General features: G+C 39.5%; 1 pseudogene; it reads left to right on the top strand.

The window, feature by feature from the left end:
* Positions 1–4198: 4198 nt before the first annotated feature.
* LOC137657398 (uncharacterized) lies at positions 4199–16327 on the top strand (annotated as a pseudogene).
* The last annotated feature ends 1681 nt before the right edge of the window (positions 16328–18008 follow it).

The raw sequence follows: 18008 nt of genomic DNA, 5'->3' as shown, positions 1-18008 counted from the left end.
GATTGACGGTTGGAAAGAACTAAGAAGAGGATGGTGAGATCGATTGCTGGAATATCACTAATGGAAAGGAGGAGGTGTTAAGATATAAGAAGAATGTGAGGTATACGCAATTTAAAAGATAAGGCTAGAGAGGTTCGTTTGAGATATTATGACCATGTAATAAAAAGAGAGGAGGTAGAACCAATCAAGGGAGCTAAGAAAATACCAGGAATGGGAATACGTGATAGGGCGTAAGAGAATCAGATGGGTTTATGTGACGGGGAGGGATATGGGTGGGATGAGACTGGGGGAAGAAAATGCAAGGAATGAAAATAGATGGAGAGGGTTGACAGAAGCGGCCGATCCTGCTATACAGTAGGACTAATAAGGTCAAATGAAGAAGAAATTTCTTTGAGATATTTAGTAAAACGATGATTAAAGTAACTTTGCATACTTACAGTAGTATTTGGATTATATAATTTTCATTAGAATTATCTAAATGAGCAAATATGCCCAGCAATAGCGTAAGCTATGTCTAGACGATAAAAGCAATATAAACTATTATAAACGTTACAAGATTAATTATTGTTGTAACAACAATGAAAAGGCTATGGATTTCTACGGATCAAAATTGTGTGTGGAGTAAAGAAATAACAGAAAGTGACCATTGCGCAATGAATTGTCGTAAAATTTTAGTTATTATCTAGTATGCTTCATAAGACCACTTGTATCTATTTCGAAATATCACTTCCTTGATGATACCTATGATATCAAATAGATAATTAGATTACCCATTATCGGTTGATCTTATTTCCTTGTGGTGATATAAGGCCATATTTAACCACGGGAAACATTGACATTTCGAATCTATCGGTAAATGTTGAAATTGTTCCGTCTCACAAGTGTTGGTCCTCAGCTGATTATATTGTAGACAGAATCCAGCTTTTTTTTTTTTTTTTTTTTTTTTTTTTTTCTCCATTGGCCAAGTGGATAACACGGACTTTGGAGACTTGAGTTCATAATTCAAGCTTCTCCAAGAACAAGAGGAAGCAACACTAATTATGAATGCAAGGGTATACGGTCAAATTATCATTGAAATGATTATCATTATCAACGATTAACGTTGGTTTTAAGACTAAAACAAAGGAAACTAGTCCGAAATGTTAATAAATGAAGATAAATGGAATAAAATTGTCTATTCTATAATGAAATTTCTCGTACGAATACGATTTCAATTTTTTGTGTTGATAATGATAATAATAAGAATTTGTGTTTGGTTTAATATTATTATCATGAAAAGAAATATTAATATTGATGTTGCTGCTGCTTCTAAAGAAAACTAAACATATACCTCTACACAAAACAACGTTCACATGTTATCACATTGCTTGAATCATAAACGATATGAATATAGAAAAGAATGTCTATTTCTCATTGGCGACTCGTTATAGCTTCTGACAACACTTCAGAGAACACTTGTTGGTATCATAACAATTGTGCTGTAAGTGATTCGGCTTACGGCTGTAGCGAGCTACACTTAGCGAACATCACAAGAATTCCCAAATTACTTACTATGATAACTTAAGGTCTTCATTAAAAACTAGTATTATTTGATATAATGCTTAAGCTTACGAAATCCAAGAACCATGCTCTTACTAATGCTCATTTTCATATTTCAATAAATCTTCTTCAGAGTGATTTTTTTAAGGGGGGGGGGGGGTTGCGTGTTATACAATATTTTTAGTCGGTAAATATGTATTGTATTATCTTTTTTGTTGTATGTCCATAGATTTCTTAAAGGATGATGAAATAGCGTATGGTTATTACGTTTTAATTCTGTCAAAAAATTTTCATCCCGTCGGATACCTTCCCCGACGCCTGAATTATTATTATTATTATTATTATTATTATTATTATTATTATTATTATTATTATTATTAGCCAAGTTACAACCCTAGTTGGAAAAGTAGGATGCTATAAGCTCAAGGGCTCCAACACAGAAAATAGCCAGTGAGAATCATACCTAAAATGTTTAAAAACATGCATAGAGAATTAAATGTTGAGGAGCCACTGTCCTCGACCTACTTGCAATCATACTTTGAGTTTTATTAGGGTTCCATTTCATGCCCCATAATTTGCTCCAGGGACTAATTTTAGCTTGATCTCTATCAAGGGATTCAGCAATTCCAGATCTACATTCGGGAGATGGAATTGGTGCAAATAGAATAGCATTATCTGTATATGCAAGGAGCTTGTTTTCTAGACCAAACTACTTGTAATAAATAGCATGGAAAGTAATGGGTCAAGAACGATCTCGTTGTAAATTACACCTCATTACTAATGCCTTTTTCCATACTCTATAATATCATAGTCTAGAAATAATTTGAACCTTAATGAAACATAACATTGGTTTTAGACCCCTTCAAGTTTGTTATGGGTGAAAAAAAAGGAAAAAAAGAGAAAAAAAAAACAAATTTGAGCAATGGAGCACATTTCTCAATAAGTTTGGAGACATCATTTCTTTCATACTGAAGAGGAGACATGAAGTATCGAAAATATTTGTGGTATATATACCATTTCCGTTCGATTTTGAGGTTCTGACTTAAGCTGGACGCAACATTTTGGAGACCTACGACGTACAGTACCGACATTAAAGAAAAATATGGCACACACACAAACACACACACACACACACACACACACACACACACACATATATATATATATATATATATATATAAATATATATATATATATATATATATATATATATATATATATATATATATATATATATATATATATATATACACGTTTTAAGTAGTTATATGATTTTACGATTTTGTAACCATTAATAGCTCTTCGTTTAATTATTACATATGTATCACGTTCAAATTTAAAATATTATAGTCAAATAAAACATTGATTTGTGATTTGTAAATTAGATAAACAATTATGTAACAATTTTTTGGAATCTTGATACACAAAAAATAGCAAAAACTGATTTTTTTAAGTAGTTTTACATTCATCACCTATAATTTCAATAAAGTTTTTAGTGACGATATCTATTCATTTACTCCTGATATCTTCAGGATAACATATCATTGCAAAAATATTCAAAGAAACATTTGCGGACATCTGCAGTCAATGAAACCTTGATACAACGATGAAAATCGGGACCAGTGTGGTGGGGCAAAGGTTTGCTACGATTGCCATGCGGTAGATTTAGTCGGGTAGGAGCAGCAGCATTGGTAACTGGTTAGCCGTTGACCGTTGTAGAGTTATTGTTTAAAATACAAATAAGCTAATAAGGATAATCTTCATTCCTCGAATTATATCCTTCAAACAAATGCAATCTTTATGCAATAATACATGAATTATATATTGAAATTTGTCTTGATACTGGTTATAGGCGTGCCATTATAAATTGTGTTCAGTTTAAGAAAGAACCATCCAAAATCGGTATTGGTTGGTGCTGACTGCTGACAGTGCTGAGCCTGAAACTACTCCTGTGGAGTGGACCTGTCAGTGTCACTGTGTCAGTTCACCTTGTGTTACTGCCAGCGACTGTTTATTGTCAATGGCATGATTGTCATCTGAATGTAGTAGTGTAGTATGTGTAGACGATGAAGTTGGAGACTTAAGGTGCGTCCACACTGGCAACATCGTGTCTACCAACATATCAACAACAAAGTTGGAAACCTTACAGTCAACATCGGTACACATATCGACAACAATGTATGAAACTTTGTCTGCTACAATGTCTGGCAACATATTGGTAACACGCGTCAACTTGGTGAAGCCGTCCACACCTCATTCTAGAGACTTGAAAAGTATATCAGCGTGCCAGGACGCACTGGCGGCTGCTGCTGCTGTTGTTGTGCTTATGTGTTTACAGCGGAGGCACCGTCGTAGAGTCTGGGCGAGACCCTCCCTGTTGCATGATAGGAAAAGTGAAAAGCATTCAAATCTCGTGCACACCGTCATAGAAGATGACGTCTCTCTCGTGCCACGTACAATGCACGAGAAAGGAGTATTCGAGAATTTCTTACGGATATCCAAATCCGATTTTGAATATTTGTTGCACATGATTGGCACTATTATAAGTAAAGAAGACACAAACTTCAGGCAGCCAATATCTGCATCAGATCGCCTTGGTGTACCGCTGTGCTTTTAGGCAACTGGAGATTCCTACAGCAGCCTCGGCTACTCTTTCAAGATGTCCAACCAAGCAATAAGCCGGATTGTGCCAGAAGTGTGCGATGCATTGATAACAGCTCTTAGCGATTACATCAAGGTAAGAAGACCTCATACAATATTGTGCCATACTAACACTGAATTATGATGTGATAATAAAACATGTACGCACGTACATTGCCGTACAGTTAAGGTATCGTAACGGTACATTGCACTAAAAATAAATATATAAGTAAATATTATTTTGGACTGGTAGTCATGGATAACAAGCATTTTTACTAACTTTCAATAAACTTCTCTGGCAATTTTCATTGAACTAGTCGTGGCACATGCAGTTAGATGTGGGGGAGTAATACAACCCACCCCTTGAACAGCGTTTTACTTCCGACTAGAGGAAAGCTCCCTCCTCCCTTAAAGCAAAGAGGTTACATTACTAAAGCAGTTCAATCCCTTTACTTAAGATACGAAAATATTGTTTTTATGGAACGTTTTGATGTTTTCTGAAATAATTTGACATCCAGTTCGATATAATGCATGTGGGATTATTTCATTGAACATCAAAACCTTAAAAAATCCCTCACCGAAACCAATGAGTGCAATTAACCAAAAAATTATCGGTGTTGTGTGTCTGTCCAGGTATCTCCAACCACATCGACTCGTCCACACTAGGGTTGCCAACATATCACCAATAAATCTCTACCAACATCTTGACAACAATGTTTCGTCAACAGTCTAACAACTTGTTACCTACAAAGTTGTACACAGTGTTATCGACAAGTTTTGTCGCTAGTGTGGACGCACCCTTAGGCCGGCCATACACTATCATGTACACCTGACAGGTATGCCTGAACAGTTACGCCTGTCAAGTATACCTGATAGTGTATGGCGGGAAAAACTAGCCTCTCATGCGACCTGACAACTGATGAAAATTCAATCAGTTCTGCCTGACAGGCGATAAAACTTGATGGGTGTGTGGCGGTTTCATCAGGTGTACCTGAACAAGGTCTCTCAGTTATTAACAATCCTTTCACGTGGACAGTTTAAATTTTTTGGGTTACAGCTTTGTAATTTTGATTTATTTTACAGTTGAGTTCCTTTAACCCTTTCGCTGCAGATATTCAAATATGGATGTTGCACAGCTGTGTGCACATTTTCACTAAAAAATTCAAAATGCTCAAAATTTAATGTAACTAAGTTTTTTTGTGTTCTTAAACCTTTCTGCTTTTAGGATTTAACAATATTTTCACCTGAGTTTATCTCTTTATGCCTTAAATTCTTCGATAAAAGGGTAAAAATTAAGAAAAATAGCAAAAATTCCTTTCCAAAGATGATTTTATCTACTCCACCAATAATCCTTCACCCAATTTATCATTGACTCATACATTTATTTTTCACTATTGTAAACGCTTTTTGTACACTTTATGGGTGTTATGTGTCTCAAAATATAGAATAATACAAAGAGGGGGCTTTTCAACAATTTGATCATAAAAATAGGTTGTATACTTTCTATTACATTCACCTTTACCTTTCACTAAGCAATTCTTAGGCAAGATAGAGCATATAATACATTGGGGTTTGTGGTTTTTGTCAACATATCGAGCTGGAAAATGCCTTCTAGTTAGTTTAGATTCCATTGCATTTGATAATCTACCCTTTCTTTGAGTTTTGCTCCGCTTATACCCTTCTAACATAGTGTTAATAATTTTTCCCTGAATTTTTTCTGATCCAACTTAGCAGTGGGATTCTAAATGTTGTAGCATATGTTTGAGTCTACTAATGCTGCTTCAATGATAAAATGCCAAATTGGTTGGTACCATTTCTGACCCTTCTTTATTTTGTAAGCATATGTTGAACATAGCTGATCAAACTTATCAACTTCCCTCATATACTTATTGTATTCCACATGAACACATGGCTTGTCAATTTCTGTCACTTTTTTTTTAATAAAATTCACTTTATATGTACCTACTGTTTCTTTTAAAGATACTTGGCGAGAAGTAGAGGCCATCTCACACACATAAAAGAAAAGAAAAAAAAAAAGAATTCTTCAACCCAGAGTTGAAGGGAAAACTTTGTCAGCTGACTGATAAAAGCAGAGCAATATCGAATATTTTGCTAATACTATAATACCATAACTTACAACTATATATGAAATTTATGATACTGTGAACCAAGCATTTATTAACAAATCATATCTTTATTAATAACTTGTATCAATAAATTATGCTGTAAAAAATGAAGGGACCGATAGGCAAGTAACAGACTGAACGTCAGCTTCGGATTTAGGACACGAATACTCTATTCTCGTAAACGTTTGTTATTTGACTATTATTCATTTAATTGAGTAAATTTCTATATTGATGTCTAATAACACCATTATCTGTCACATTTTGAACATCCAATACTATGAAATACGTTTTTATTTGTGTAGTTGTCATGGCAGTGAGTTTATTGAATTATACAAAAGTGAACCTTGCTTGTGGAAAGTAAAAGCTGATGAATATCACGATAGAGACAAAAGAGATGCTGCATACAGAAAATTAGTGATGAAATTTGTGGCGAAATTTCACCGGTTTATACTAAATAGCCCGATGTGCTGGGCTGATCACAAGGACTGAAGGACTAACCTCTCAAAACCATTGGGGAAGTAAATAGAATATGGCTATATTTTAACAAATTTTATTATAAAAATAATAATCTAATACGAGAAACATGAAAAATTAACCTTTACTTGACATACAAGAACATGTGCGTGACCGAAAAAAAACTATGTCCGCATCGGACTCAAGATTTTAGCAAAATTAATTGAAAATTTATAAAGTTATCTCGATAAACGCCTTACCGAGACCTTTAGACGTACTTTACACAATAACACTGATCCCCTGGCAGATACAAATACAGATACAGATACAAACTTTACAATAACTCTATCAAGACCTACATGGAAACCGACCTGGGTACACTAGGGTGGGGAGAGAGAACAATTAGATAGGACTTACTGTGGTTGGGGACGTCGGATCAAAGAGACAGAGCAAGCCTCTGCAACCTCCGACGTCACCTTTTTCCAGCAATTTTTCCTGAACCTAAATTTCTAGATTGGATTTTTTTTATCATGTTACAATAGAATGACGTTATTTTTCTTAATCTTGAATTACAAGTGATTGATTTCTTTAGTCTCAACGCCTCCCCTACCAGGCGGTTTCTCTTTTTGGTTCTAAACATTCTCGTCTTGAACGACATTCATTCGCCCGCGAGTTCTCTCCTCTCCCTCCAATTTGACGTAATCGTAGGCGGAGTCAAATGGCGGGAACTTCGATTGATCAGGTCGAAATTCCCGACATCCTCCACGCCCCAAAATAAGGAGCGATGAAACGTCGGTCAATTGGATAGAGCTGGACTCGGGGTGGGGGAGTGACTTACTCCGAGACTCTGTTAGACTCGCTGCGTAGCGCTCCGCAACGACTCGAACAGAGTACGCACAATATACAACACAGCAATGTTACCCCGGGGCAATAAACATAATCAATAATAAACATATAGCCATACAACAGTTCAAATTAGGCAATGGGCCTAGCAATTCTAATGCACTCGTGTATAATATACATAAGGAACAGCAGAAATCAGTGATAATGTACACACACATTTTACAAAATTCAAATGGCAAAGCAAGTAGGCATTGGGCCTAAAACAAACAGAAAATGGCAATGGAAATGCATACATTACAATTCAAATGCAAAGGCAATTAGGCAATGGGCCTAAAACAATCAGAAAATGGCAATGGAAATGCACACAATTCAAATGCAAAGGCAATTAGGCAATGGCCCTAAAACAATCAGAAAATGGCAATGGAAATGCATACATTACAATTCAAATGCAAAGGCAATTAGGCAATGGGCCTAAGACAATCAGAAAATGGCAATGGAAATGCATACATTACAATTCAAATGCAAAGGCAATTTGGCAATGGGCCTAAGACAATCAGAAAATGGCAATGGAAATGCATACATAACAATTCAAATGCAAAGGCAATTAGGCAATGGGCCTAAGACAATCAGAAAATGGCAATGGAAATGCATACATAACAATTCAAGTTCAGTCTGCCTTAACTCACAATAATCGAGACTTATATAGCGCTGCTACATGCAGGCTGTTATTTAATGGAGTACAAGAGGGAGGGGCTGGTTCTGTGCAACGCTCGGTCTGTACGCACAAGAGACCATCCCGTCCCCGTTCTCCACCCCCTACGCACTTCCAACCTCCGCAGATTCATGCACACCTCACAAACTCCACCCTCCCTACCTTCCAGATAGGACACGCCCCTTTTTCACTCATTGTTTACAGCTACGTTTTATATATCGTCACCTTTCAGCAGACAGTCCATCAGTTCTCGCTGTTTCTCTGGCAGCCCTTCTCAATGGGCGTGCAGAACGTCCTTGTGCGTTCGTCTGCTCTGATTCAGTTTCATTTTCACTTCTTTCACTAACTGCATAGTTCTCACCTTTCTCGTCGTTGTCGTCCGTTCCAGTGGCTGGTTGTTGAGTTGTCGTAGCTGGTGCCATACCCTGGTCGTCCCCAGACGTCTCCGCTATCCCTGGCATTCCGGCTGTCGAACTGTACGCACCCTCTTCTCCGTCATCACCGTCGTCGTCTTTTCCTCCATCGTCATCTTCAGAGGGGGCTATTTCTAGGGGAACCAGGTGGCTGACAGCTCGCAGCGACTCGACACCCTTAAACAACACTTTAGCCGAACGTACGACTCCGTCGTCGTCAGGATACGTCTCCACGACACGTCCCAGAGGCCATGTCGCTCTTTTCTTATTCTCCTGCTTAACTAGCACGATGTCTCCGGGGTGCAGCTTGGAGTGTTCCCCGGGCCGACAGTCGTGCCGGGCTCTCAAGGCACTCAAGTATTCCCTTCTCCATCGTTCTCTGAACGCCTTGAGTGAATCTGTCAATCTTATGTAATGATCACGTAGCTTCCGAGAGGTGAAGGTTGCGTTGAGATGGTCGTCCGGTAAGATTGGTGCCATGAAGTGGACTTAGTGTCCTCTTATCAAATGGGAGGGGGTGAGGACTTCATCCTCGTGCTCGTCACCGCTGTACATAAGCGGCCGATTATTCACCACTGCTTCTGCTTCTTTCACGAGGGTTAGCACGTGGGCGTCCGGCAGGTACTTCTTTCCGAGGGCTATCTGGAGGGTCCGTTTCGTTACTCCTATCAAACGCTCGAAGAACCCACCTTTCCAAGGTGCACGGGGCGTCTGAAACCGCCACTTTATGCCAGTTTTCCTCAGAAACTGCTGGACTTCATCTTCTTCGTAAAGTCCCTGCAGGAGGTGGCTGGCAGCCTTGAAGGTTTGATGGTTATCGGACATGATGAGCTGTGGGGCACCAGGGTGGCACTAAACCGTCTTAGTGCCAACACGAATTCTTCTGCTTCCAAAGAGGGACAGAAGTCAAGGTACACGGCTCTGCTAGCCATGCAGGTTATGATAAGTATATATCCTGGCCGCGTTTCGGTTTGAATGGCTGCTGTGTGGTCCACTCCGACCGCTATGAAGGGTTTTGTGAGGGTGATCCTTTCCTTTGGCAGGGGGGGTGGTGGTGGCTGTCTCGTTAGAGGCTGGAAGGCTAGCTTGCATTCGGGGCATTGCCGCACGGTTCGCTTCGCAATGGAACGTAGACCCGCCACCCAACATTTCTGTCGAAAGATACCTATTAGAGTATTCACCCCACAATGCAAATGTAACTGATGTAAATAATTTAAATACATCCTAACTAAATGCCCTTTGGGTGGCAAGAGAATTAACTGATCAATTTCTCCTACATGGGACACTCGTCCCCTGGTGCAGATGAGATTATCTACTAAAACTAGATTCAATTGTCTGACAAAATTAGCAACTTCACGAGGGGGTCTGACTCCGCCCTCTAAGTAGGCATAAACAGTAGGCAAATAATGTTTTTGCTCTAACTGGACAACAATACTGAACGGATGCCGTTCTATCTTAGCAAACTTTAAAATTAGTCTGGCTACTCTCAACAAGAATTGGAACCCTACTTCCCTTTTCAGGATGTCCCAAATCTCGCCTGGGGGGGTAGGACACATCTCCTCCCTTAACTCCTGTACCGCCGCTACTACGTGAGTTTGATGTAGTGGATCTTCCTCCTTGCAAAGAACAGGCTTTCCCGTGGTCCTGATGAATTCTGGACCGTTCCTCCACAGGGAGTTAGCTTGCAATTGTCGAGCCGTTGCACCTCGGGATAGGATATCGGCAGGGTTCTGATGACTAGGGACATGGTTCAGACTGAAACTACAAACCTGCTGAATAAAAATAATCTCCGCCACTCTGTTAGAAACAAACACATTTTTATTAGACCGAGCATCGGGAGATGCTACCCATGCCAACATTACCTTACTGTCGGTCCACATTACTATTTCCCGTGGCTCGATCAGTTCCTTGAGTGTTCTTGCTAGTCTGCTGCCTAACAACAAGGCCAGTAGCTCTAACTTAGGGATCGTCAGTTTGCTCATCCCTTTCGGAGTGATCCTCATTTTACTGGTAACCAAACTTACCCAATTGCAATCGTCCCTAGTATATGCCACTGCTCCATATGCCTTACTGCTGGCATCGGTGAACACATGAAGTTCTAAACCCCTTCTTCCTATCGATCTTTGAAAGGTGATGTCGCTCACCGCTTTCAAATCATTCAACAATTCACTTGCTTGTTTAGCCCTTTCTTCTCCTAACACATCATCCCAACCTACATTATCCTCCCATAGTTGTTGAAGGAAAAGTTTTCCCCTTACAAATAATGGGCTTATCAAACCTATCGGATCATAAATGGAGACTAATAGGGAAAGTACCCTACGCTTCGTAGGCACCCATCCCTCCCCCAACTCACAGATCCTTTTACTTTCTTTCACACACAATCTGTCCACGTCCCGGGCCCATCGCAGCCCGAGCACGTTCACACTCACAGGCTTACTCCACTGTTTCTCGCTATCGAAGGCCAAGTGATTGCTTGCCCACCCTTCTAAGGGCATACCCGCCCCTTTTAAGATGTTATGAACAGACTCATGCTCTCGCCTCATATGTTCTAAATCCTCAAACGTGGCCAGATAGTTATCGACATAAAAGGATTTTACTAAATCTGGGCGTCCTTCCTCTTTAAAATGACAATTTAATATCTGTTGTAGCAAAAATGGACTAGCTGTGATGCCGAACACCACGACTCTAAAGGCGAAGGTAAGCGCTCGACCAGCTGCCTCGCGCCACAGAAATCGTGTGTATTTGGCATCACGAGGATCTAACAAAACACGATGGAATGCTTTACTTATGTCGGCTAACATGGCATATCGGTTCAACCTAAACCTTATAATTAAACTATATGCTACCTCTACCAAATTGGGCCCAGGTAAGAGACATTCATTCAATGACTTGCAACCCTTTGACTTTGCCGAGGCATTGAACACGATTCTAAGGGGGGTGGTACGGCTGTCTTTCTTAACACCAAAGTGTTGCATGTAATAACCTTCCACTATGGGATTTTTCACCTCTGATATAAAACCTGCTTCAATATATTTATCTATCACTCCCTGATATTGTTCAAAATATTTCCTATCCTTTCTGAATTTGGTCTGCAACGACTCTAACTGCGCCACAGCGTTACGATAATTTGTTTCTGGCCTAGCATCCGACCCGAATGGTAGGCTAACCTGATATCCCTCAGGTTTCCTTACAACGCTTTGCGATACTTTTCGCACGGCCTCGGCCTCGCGAACAGTGTATTGCTCAGATGGGGCGATGCCAACACGGTCTAATCGCCACAACTCGTCTACATCACACAGATATGGCTCGTCCGTGATTCTGCACACTCTCAACGTTCTTACTTGTTCGACCTTTTCCCCTTGGAACAGCCACTGTGGCACCTTCCCGTACGGGGACATACCATTATGCGTCAAGAAGAGATTTATCCCATCTACTTTTTCACCACCTATAATAAAATAGCTAAAATAATCAGCCCCAACTAAAATATGAACGTGCTTCATGGTATCTGATTGGTTTGCTGGATCGGCTAACGTGACTCCCTTGGTCAACAGATGCTGTCTGACCTTTACATAACCCACGTTATGTATCGGGACGTCCACGTGTTCGTGTGCCACCAACTTCATACGCACGATTCTTTTCCCCATTTCAACCCTGCAACTTACTACATCGTATTGTCCGCTTATTTCCTCGGAACCAAATGGAGCTATATTCAAGGATACTCTTCCTACCACCGGTAGGCCTAACTGACGGGCAATATTTGCTGAGATGAAGCTCCTCTGGCTTCCCGAGTCGAGACATAGGCGGACTCGCTTACTACCTTGCTTTTGTTGAATACCTGCCATGGCTGTTGGCAAGATAGTGCATGGGAGGTCCACATCAGGCCTCTGCGCGATCTTTGCGCTTGTGCATGGTTTAGATTCTACTTTAACTTTGGATGGACGGGGGGCAGTTTCGTTCTGCGGAGGCGTCGCATTTACTACGGGGCAGGACGTTGTTGATTGACTATTACTACTATGACTAGGGATTGATTGCGGTCTACCCGCATCGCAAATTGCAGTGTGGTACTTAGCATTAGTTTCTACAGGAATTTGAAACGGGACATTTATCGCTACGATAGCCTGATTTCGTGCAATTAAAACAAAGACCCCTTTTTAGCAAAATGCGACGTCTAGCAGCTACGTCAGTGACTTGGCGACATCCGTGAGGCGGGTGCCGTTCGTTACAAAATGGGCATGAATTATGGTGGATGGGATGGGTTTTCGGTCTTACACTACTGTCTGGTCATTTGTCACTCTCAAGACTGTCGCCTCTCTGCAACGCATCGTCTTCTAGCATTCTCACAATAAAATCTATTGCCTCAAAAAACTCGTCCAAGGTGTAGTCGCATTTTCTCAAATGCTCTACCACTTTGCGGTAGAGCTTTCCCTCTGAAAGTTTTTGATTAATGAGGCTCATGACCATGCCCTGGCCTATGTCATTCGTACTCAGTCTTTTGATTTGTTCAATAATGATGGTCGACTCAAAACGGAACCTTTTGAGTTCTACTGGGTTTAGTGACGGCACAAAGATGTTGGCTAATTTACGGTGCAGAATCACGAGTGTCTGGTGCACGTTGCCATACTGCTTATCTAATAGGTCTAATGCTACACTATAGTTCGCGGCGGTTACACTTAGAGATTTGATGATCCTAAGCGGCTCTTTGCCCAACGTCCCCAATAAATATGTGAATTTAGACACTTCGTCTAAATCAGCTCTTCTATCCACGTGGATTGTGAATAGTTCACGGTACGATGCGTACTCTTGCACTTCCCCTTCAAACGTGGGGAGAGGCAGCGGCTTCAACCTGGGGAGGGCAACATTCCCAGTTGAAGGGCCTTTCACTTTATCTATTCTATTATACAATAGGATGGAAGCACGTGTAGCTTCACCTAACATATGCCTAATTCGGGCTTCGATACTAGATTCTAGTTTAACGCGCTGGCTTTTGTATAGTTTTTTAAGCTGTCGGACCTCTGCCTGCAACTCCGTTACCAAATTCTGGTAAACGGACTCAGAGTAGGACTCTATCAGCGCCCTTTGCGTTTCGCTTAGTAAATCCTCCAGTAGGCCCATCGACGCCTCGATATGAACGATCGTGGACACAGCCATCTTAATTAACTTTACTTTACGTTTGGAGGGGTTTGGCAAGGCAAGGAAAGAAAGGTAACTTTACGTTAGGAAGGGACTCAAAGAAACTGACCCACGTGGGCAATCGCACATCGGGACGTAGACGAACCTTTAATTGTTAATTCTCTCCCACCCTCAAAAGCTCATACTCTAATTAGTCCCGTCCGGCTCTGGGAAGCACTTGTGATCCGGTTCGAAGGACCAACTGTGGCGAAATTTACTTGACATACAAGAACATGTGCGTGACCGAAAAAAAACTATGTCCGTATCGGACTCAAGATTTTAGAAAAATTAATTGAAAATTTATAAAGTTATCTCGATAAACGCCTTACCGAGACCTTTAGACGTACTTTACACAATAACACTGATCCCCTGGCACAAGGATCGATAAAATATTAACAGATACAAACTTTACAATAACTCTATCAAGACCTACATGGAAACCGACCTGGGTACACTAGGGTGGGGAGAGAGAACAATTAGATAGGACTTACTGTGGTTGGGGACGTCGGATCAAAGAGACAGAGCAAGCCTCTGCAACCTCCGACGTCACCTTTTTCCCGCAATTTTTCCTGAACCTAAATTTCTAGATTGGATTTTTTTATCATGTTACAATAGAATGACGTTATTTTTCTTAATCTTAAATTACAAGTGATTGATTTCTTTAGTCTCAGCGCCTCCCCTACCAGGCGGTTTCTCTTTTTGGTTCTAAACATTCTCGTCTTGAACGACATTCATTCGCCCGTGAGTTCTCTCCTCTCCCTCCAATTTGACGTAATCGTAGGCGGAGTCAAATGGCGGGAACTTCGATTGATCAGGTCGAAATTCCCGACAAAATTAAAGGAAATAGAGCCTGGTGCTAATGATACCTTGGTTAAAAAAAGAAATTAACAGTTTGAGGTCCAATGTTCGAAAGGAGCAGAAGAAAATGGAATCCTCAATGAAATCCGGCACCTCAGCAGATAATGTGTACAAACCTTCCCTTTGGTACTTCAAACTTTTAGATTTCCTAAAGGACCAAGATAATACTAGACCATCGGTCTCACATTTATCTCCTGAAAATGACAATGATGAGGTAAGAAAAAGAGAACTATTCTTTTGGACAATATTTATTTAAATATCAGTTTACAATGCCTTTCCCACTTATAACTTCAACGCATTAGCTCTGTTTGTTCCTCAATATGTGTTTATTTTTCCATGCCACTTTCCCTTCGTCCATGAAGTAATCCATAAAATGTTCTCTTACTTCTTTGGCATTTCCACAAATATTTCCTCGATTAAAAGATTGCAGGGGGTTCATATTAGAATCTGCACTATTGCAGCCAATAGACAAAATATTTCCATCTTCAGAACTTTCTGTATACAAACAATTTGCAGGGGCATATACTGTAGGCTGTTTATCCATCAAAAAGTTATGTAGAGCACAAGCTGCCATCACAATCTTTTCAATATTTTGTGGTTCTAAATTTATTGCTGTATGAAAAATACGAAATCTCGATGAAAGAATACCAAAGACGTTTTCAACTATATGCCTTGCGCGCGATAAACAATAGTTGAACACCTCTCTTTTTGCAGAATTAAGATCTACCTGTCTAAATGGCTTCAAAATTTCAGTTGTCATCGGAAACGTGTCGTCCGCAACAAAAACATAGGGGACATTTTTAAACTTTTCACTGACGTCGTCAAGCTGAGGAATATGTAGCTTTTTCTCCACTAACTTCTCATAGAAACATGTATTTTGGAGTACACCGCCGTCGGATACGCGGCCGTTTGTTCCGATATCCACAAGGAGAAATCGGTAGTTTGCATCTACAATTGCAAGAAGAACCATACTATGTTTTCATTTGTAGTTGAAAAAATAAGAGCCAGAATTTCTGGGGGGAATTATATCAACATGTTTGTCATCCATGGCGCCTAGGCAGTGTGGGAAGTTCCATCGAGTCTCAAAATCCTTTGATATTTCTATGTATTTTTCTTGACAGTTGGGAAACTGAAAAAGAGAAATATGTATTATATGTGTGGTCATTTTTGAAAAAAAATTATATTTGCAACTAATTTTATAATGAACAATCTATATAATAATGAGCAAAATTAAAATATTTTCTGATTTCAGGTGAACATTGATGACACATGTCCAGAGGGAAACGATTTGACACCAAATATCTCTCAAGAAGTGCGGCGGGAACCGAATCAACCTACACCATCGACGAGAATTTCACGACCTGGGCCCTATAAGAAGAGGAAATCCAATGATGATATATCAGCTGAAATATTGTCCACTGTTCGGGATCATTTCAAAAAAAACCGCAACCACAAATCGACTGTTGCGAGCTCTTGGGAAGAACAGTAACAATGAAAATGAGGGACATTAAAGATAAACGTCTACACATCATGTTCGAAAAAAAAAAATAATGACTTACTATTTGAAGCAGAAATGTGCACTCTGAACTACCCAAATTTCACTTTAGCAAGTCCAGAACATTTACACACCAGTTACCACACCAAGTCCACAACATTATACACCAGTTCCCACACCAAGTCCACAACATTATACACCTGTTCCCACACCAAACCCACAACTGTACACACCAGTTCCCACACCAAGTCCACATCATTACACACCAGTTCCCACACCAAACCCACAACTGTACACACCAGTTGCCACACCAAGTCCACCACATCACACACCATTCATGCAACAAGAACAAAACACTACTTCTCACAATACAGAAACGACAGTTACGTTTTTTTCCAATTTCATTGCACCATTTGAATGAGTGTATATGAAAAAAAAGTTTGTTTTAAGTAGGCCTATATTAAAGGTTGACGTTATATTTTCCCTTCTTTACTATTTGTTGAAAGGTGTCTTACTTTTGAATGAGTATATATGAAAATAAAAAAGTTTTTTTTAAGTAGGCCTATTTTAAAAGTTGACGTTATATTTTCCTTTCTATATTTATTGAAAGGTGTCTTACTTTTGAATGAGTAAATATGATAATAAAAAGTTTAAGTATATCAAAAGATGTCTTTCTATTTTTTCCTTCATTATTTATTACAAGGTTTCTTACTTTGTTAAACATTCTATTCGGTCACTTGGCAATGACCGAATGAAAGGAGGGGAGGTTGTCTCCTAGTTATATCTTCTATTTCGGGGCAGTATTATTGGTAAGTTGGTATCATTTACCATTTTTAAATAATCCCCAAGCAGATTAAGGCAATTCAACTTTAATAGGTAAACTTGATTGAAAATTAGATGAATATGATAAGATTGAGCGGCATAAAGTCATATATTAGTTTTTAACTGCACTGGTAGAAACGCTACGGAACAATGGTATAAGTAGGCTATGTTCTCTCTTTCATGATCTTTATTAGGGGTAAATGTAGTTGGTTTGGACAGACTTAAACCTTATTACTTGTCTAATCGATTTTATTTATGGAGAAAACGTTGTTTATCTTGGTCTGAAATTCGATGATATGAATCTAGTTTTACGATTTACGAAATATTTTATTGAGTGTTACCTTGCCAGGAGTGAAGCCGGTTCGGAAGCTAACACAGGGGTGAAACTTAGTATCCGGATTAGCTAAGGATACGGCAGTCTAAAAGGGCGGGGTTTGGCTTGGTGTTGCTGTTCGGTAGGTAAGGATACGGCTCCTACGTTAGGTTAGGTGGGGTTGAGGTCTATAACTGATGTATTACATAGACCTTGAGGTGTGGAACCTTAGGTTTAAGTGATGTTCTTTTGTTTTCCCTGTAAAATTTTGGGTTTTCAGTCAAATTTTGAAATATTACGCCCGGTCTGTCCTAACCGACCACAAAGGATCCTTTACTAAATAATCTGTAAAATAGTTAGGTTATACATTATTCCTCCTATCTAAAATACACATATCTTCAGTCATTTTCGTGATAAGATGAATATAGAGAGAAATATAAAATTGAAGGTGAACGGACAATAAATGCTTGTTTTTTATAGGCCTATGTTTTAAGTAATACAAATGTGTCCACAATTTCAATCAAATGTACCATCCCGAAATATTTATACTAGATACACTGAATACCATATCGTAGGCTACATGTAGACTATGTCATTGCTACAATGTAAATCATAACAAAATATC

This window comes from Palaemon carinicauda, chromosome 18 (genome assembly GCF_036898095.1).
Source record: "Palaemon carinicauda isolate YSFRI2023 chromosome 18, ASM3689809v2, whole genome shotgun sequence".
In the NCBI taxonomy this organism is placed as follows: Eukaryota; Metazoa; Arthropoda; class Malacostraca; order Decapoda; family Palaemonidae; genus Palaemon; species Palaemon carinicauda.
This window is presented reverse-complemented; position numbering and strand designations above follow the sequence as displayed.